General features: G+C 50.7%; 1 pseudogene; it reads left to right on the top strand.

The window, feature by feature from the left end:
* Positions 1-315: 315 nt before the first annotated feature.
* LOC149328261 (uncharacterized) lies at positions 316-5,445 on the top strand (annotated as a pseudogene).
* The last annotated feature ends 290 nt before the right edge of the window (positions 5,446-5,735 follow it).

Genomic DNA, 5,735 nt, shown 5'->3' with positions numbered 1-5,735 from the left:
TGCCAAGGAAAAAAAAGCGGGAAAAAAATGCTAAGTAAAACAGTAGAATGTTTGAAATTAGAAAATATGTAAGAATTGTTACAAATATTTAATAAATAAACAAATTTGATATTTCAGGAATAAAATAAAATACGCTTTTTGGTCCTTGCGCTTTTTCTTCGTCTACACGGCGCTTCCTCTTGCTTTGCATCGCTCGTGAGTTACGTCACGTCACTCGCTCGTGTCGTTCACGCGCCGCCGTTCGACTGCGCCGCCAGCCTGGCTGACAGTTTCCTCGCTGGCAGTTGTTCCGTCATCACTACTTCTGCAGGTCCCAGCGTCGCACTAGGACCAAAGCATGGACCCGTCGAAGCCCTCCACGTCAATTCGCCTTCCACGTCCCGCAGGACAAAGGTCCACGAGGGTCCGAGTCCGCCAGGTCCCCGTGACCCCAGGACCGAGGTCCCCCAGGTGCCCTCCGCTGGCCGAGACACAAGCCAGGCGTGTGTCGGTAGACGACAGCTTCGACTCCGATTTGTCATCCAAAGACGTAAGCCCCGACTCTCTTTCCAAAACCATCGGCGATCGTAGTGGACGCGATGGTCCGCGGTGGTCGCCCCGCCTGCGTTTACATTCGCGCGACGAGGTTCAAAAGCCGGGTTGGGCGCTCGACCCAAAGCGAAGGTTTCACTCGCCTGAACACGAACGAGACCAGTTTTCGATCCTTTTTGGTCGCCGCGGTGGCCCAGTGGTTATGGTGCTCGGCTGCTGACCCGAAAGACGCGGGTTCGATCCCGGCCGCGGCGGTTGAATTTTTTTGGAGGATAAATTCTACAAGCCCGTGTACTGTTCGATGTCAGTGGCCGTTAAAGAACCCAAGTGGTCGAAATTTCCGCAGCCCTCCACTACGACGTCTCTCATAGCCTTTGTCGCTTTGGGACGTTAAACCACATAAACCAAACCAAACCTTTTTGCCGCCCTAGCACGGACGGTCGGCATAATTAACAACAATCATAAAGTAACCGTAGCGCAACGTCGGTATAGCGCAACATGGAAAGCGTGGGGAGGAATGAAGAAAGATGTGAACCACTGACTTTGATATCTCTCTACGTCGGTACCCTCACTGCTCACTTAATACCGAATTACGCCCATGCTGTCTAGACTGCTGATGCAGATCATTCGGCACAAGTGGATAGATTCTGACGGGCTTTGAGGTGACGGCAGATAAAGCCAGCGCTCAACGCTAAATCACGAGTTATCGTTTTTTTTTTATTAAGGCGAAAGCCTTCAATGGCTCATGCTGTCGTGACCAAGACCTGTCAGCAAATTTGCCCGCATTTCGGATTGGTCGAAATGGTGACGTCAGTGCGCGCGCATTTTAAGGCGAGCGCCTTTAATTCCTCATACTCTCGCAACCAAGACCTGTTAGGACATCTGTCCGCGTTTCGGATGCACGCCTTATATGGGCATGACTAAACGAGTAATTGGTAATTAGTAACAGTTAAGAAGTGGCATGTGGGACTGTGCACTGCGGGTATACTTTAACTAACACTAATTAATCAGTGTACTAATTAAGGTCGCGTTAACTGACACGAAGTGTGCAAGTCATGCTTAACAATCATTAATAGTTGTACGTTGTTGCGACTGAGAGGAGGAGGAGGAGGAAAATGCACGTGCCTGCCGACCTCCTGAATTAAAGCCACCGCCGCCGCCACCACGTGCAGAGACACTGAAAAAAGAACAGAAAAGAAGACAAGTGCGTCACAACCGCGTCCGCCGAATAGGACGCCGGCTAGAAAAACAGATACCCCGTCTGGTTGGTTGCGGTTGCGACTGAGAGAAGGATGAAAAGGAATGTGCACGGGCCTCCCAACTGGCTCAAGCCGAGCCACCACCGCTGTCACGTGCAGATAGAGGAGAGTTAAAAGATCAGAGGACAGAGTAAGAGAGAAAGAAAAGACGCGCGTCGCAACAACGGCGCCCGCCGGAACGAACGCTGGCGGAAAAAACACATACGGTTGTTGTTGTTGTTGTTGTTGTGACTAAGAGAAGGATTAAAAGGAAATTGCACGGGCCTGCCTACTGCCTCGAGCCAAGCCACCACCGCTGCCACGTGCAGATAGAGGAGAGTTAAAAGATCAGAGAAATGAGATAAAGGAAAGAAAAGACGCGCGTCGCAGCAACAACTGCGTCCGCCGGAGCGGACGCCGCTCAAAGAAAGATAAGCGGCCGGAGCCGCGCTCGCCAAAGCGAGGACAGATGCACACAGAGTTCTACAAGTTTCATATATACTGTGTCGAACATACTACACAGTTCCAACATTTAAGTGAATGACAGAATATGATGGATGGAATTGAATAATCTAAATATCAATTAGCCTAATTAACCACTCTAGTGAGACCACATAAATCAATAAAACCGAGTACGAAATTGGTTGAGTTGGGGAAATGAACCAGGGTCTCCGGAGTGCGACACTACCACGCTAGCCGTCCTGCCAGCTCAATGGTTTGGAATGAACAAAGGCGCGTCTAGCTAATACGGCGTCCCTTACGGCGAGGTACAGGTGTCCACCGAGATATGCGAGAGAGATACATTTCGTTTCCTCAAAAACAAATTTATCGTCGAGGAAGGCGTAGAGCCAAATGGGCGATGGCGTTCTGTGGACTCCCTGGCAGCGTTGCAAGACGCTGTCGCGTTCCACTCTTACAGGCGAAGCTTAACGTCTTAACCACACATCAGTGACTCAAGCAGACAGCCAATGGACATGTCATTCGCTGCAGGCACTTTACTCGAAGGAAGGAAGGGAAGGGAAAACTTTATTTTCACTAATGCTTCTTCCCGCGGTTTGGGGCCATCCTCAGAGACGTCTTGGTTCTACCCCCAGGAGCCTTCTCTGTCGAAGTCGTACGCCTCTACTCGAATCATCATTTACAACCACATTCGTGACAGAATGCTGTACTCAGGCTTTCGCCTTGCCCCACTTTAGTCGCCGAAGTGTCTAATTTTTACACGTTTTCTTCAATACTTTTGGGAACCTGACCTTCCGTTTTGTTTCTTTACATTAAGTTGTACCGTGTCTACTTTTCAGCTTTATTATGGGCTGCATTTATTAACAATTTTTGCTTCTGAAGAGCCACTTCTTCATGTTGGGTCTTTATTTTGCGTACTCAGCTTCATGCCTACGTGCGAGCAACGGCTCGTTCTTTCGTCGACAAACAAACAGCGTGCTTCTTTGCGTGCCCATCTGAACTGGGTAATGGGATTAAGAGTTGTTTCACGGTTTTGCTAAGCGGTGGTTAACAAGGTGACGGTAGCCAGCCCCGCAAACTGTGCACGCGAGAAATTCCAGATCGCTTGGGAGCGATTGCTGGATTGCTGCTAAAATGCGTTTCTAACGGTTGGCCACAGAAGCAATCTATCGAGGCTATCTTCTCCTCCCACTCCCTCTTACTCTTCTCCACCTTTCTTTTTTTTCGAGTTTGAATGGACAACATTAATAACCCGTCCTCCTTTTTACGCGGCCATGTGTGAAGTTTACATGGAGCATAGCCATGCACATACTGTTTGTTTATAGCTATCCTGGTGAGATCTCCAGAGTGGACACATTGCTGTTGACATGAAGTGTTGGGCTAAAGTGGACGAAAGCCTGGCGTATTAGGGTCAGAATGCATTGCTGCACTTAAGAGAACATTCATGCATGCTGGCGTGTACCACCTCCAAAACGAGGAAGGTGCTTCAGGTCCTCACAGCGGCTGAACAAGCGGAGGAGGACCGGTAACCGATGCTATGATAATAAGAATTGCATCGCAGAAAGTTTTGTGGACCCTGTGTGCTGTTGGGATTCAGGTAGCGTGGTCGAGCCGGAGAAGGGACGAGGAAGACGCAGACGTCGTTATGAAGAAAACATGGAAAACTTTTTGCAGACTATTTGCATAACGTACTAGTAAAAAAAGAAAGGTCGCTACTGAGCAAACGGGAGCCTCTGGGTCGCACTCGATGCCGAGTTTTATGGGCTCTTCCTTCCCTGAAACGCCTGGATGGAGGCAGGGGCTCCCGAAGAACGCGTGTCCCGAAAAGCTCGCTCTGGCACTAATCACACACGTTCTCTCCAGTGGGCACGCCTCAGCCACGTGTTGAGTTTGAGGATGAGGAGGATTGCATCTATGTCGCGTAGGCAGCGTGAGTGGCGTCCCTACGATCTGCTGGCGGGCACACCAGTGGCTTGCACTTGCTCTTCACGAGTGCAAGACCACAAGGCCCAGGGCCACGTGCACAGCAATGCGGTGAAGGGAAACCGCTCCTTTAACGAGGAATGCCGCGGTCAAAAATCGAGACTTCACCTAGCTGACACCCGGGTCGCCACTGGGAGGTCCATTGCGGCGAGCCTTAAGAGCTGTCTTCGTTATGTGGTCTCCAACCGGAGGCTTGCCTTTGCCGCCGTGGTTACCCCGGTCGAGGTAGTACGCGTTTTAATGCGATTAGGCAGGAAGGGAGCGCGCGCATAAGAGTACCACTTTTCTTTTTAAGGCGATGGGTGCTTATCGGTACCTGTCTAAACGCTGGAACCTCGGAGCCGGATTCACGACGAACGAACAAAATATCAAGCAGAAAACTTACACCATGGTGTATTCATTACCTGTTTCAGACACCGTTTGCCCTCTTGTGTGCGGAAACAAACAGCGTGACGGCTACAGGTTAATGAAGGACCTGACCACTGCGTCACATGATCTCTGCGCAGGACATACCGCAATCAGTCATAGCGCCATCTGACAGTCGAAAACGGAATGGTACTCTTACAGCCAACGGGGTAATAGAGCAGCTAGTAGTACTGGGCGAACAAATAACGACAGCAGGTGGGATTCAGAGGCCGCGAGAGAACGCGACACTGTACCGCACTGACTAATCAACCCGTTTTGTCTCCATGCAGCGGTATGAAATATCCATCCAGCAATGGACAATCGCCCACATTCGGCCCGACGGGGAGGCTTCCATGCATCACTCCGAGGATTGCGGGAAGAACTTCCACCTTCCCAGCAAATTCATTGCGCACAGTCTGTACCAGCATCAGCGCAACGAAGCCACCTCGCCTGACAGAAGAGTGCCATGTCGTCTGTGCCTGGTGCCGTGAAGAGCAAACGACCTATGACTCTGCACGCTGGGACTCGCATCGGGGAGATGCTCTGTGCGTGAAGTGCGGAGCAGAGTTCGCTTGCGCAGCCACTGCGGCTGCACACAAGCAGTTTCACAAGACGGGCGGACGCTTCATGTGCGGCTTCTCCCAAAAGCTTTTCGCGCACAACAGCGATCGCGAGAAGCACATCCGCGTGGAGCACCCCCGCCAACGTCGGATGAAACGTCCCCGCTTTCCATCCACCAACTAGGCCAGCACGGGACGAGAAGGCATTCTGGACATCATCATCAACATCATCATCATCAGCCTGACTACGCCCAGTGCAGGGCAAAGGCCTCTCCTATGTCTCTCCAATTAACCCTGTGCTTCGCCAGCTGCAGCCACCGTATCCCTGCAAACTTCTTAATCTCATCGGGTCACCTAACTTTCTGCCGCCCCCTGCTACGCTTGCCTTCTCTTGGAATCCACTCCGTTACCCTTAAGGTAACATCGAAGCAGAAATGGTCGCTAAAACTTGTGCCATGGAGATAAAGTCACGGCTGGAATAAAAAGTTTCGTAACTATCCTGTGAAATCAAGACCTTTATCTGTTTCATGTGGTCAAACGGAGATTTTATTATGCGTGC

Source organism: Amblyomma mixtum, chromosome 9, assembly GCF_055824585.1.
Source record: "Amblyomma mixtum isolate Tamu chromosome 9, ASM5582458v1, whole genome shotgun sequence".
NCBI lineage: Eukaryota > Metazoa > Arthropoda > Arachnida > Ixodida > Ixodidae > Amblyomma > Amblyomma mixtum.
The sequence above is the reverse complement of the archived record's forward strand: the minus strand, read 5'-3'. Positions and strand labels throughout refer to the sequence as shown.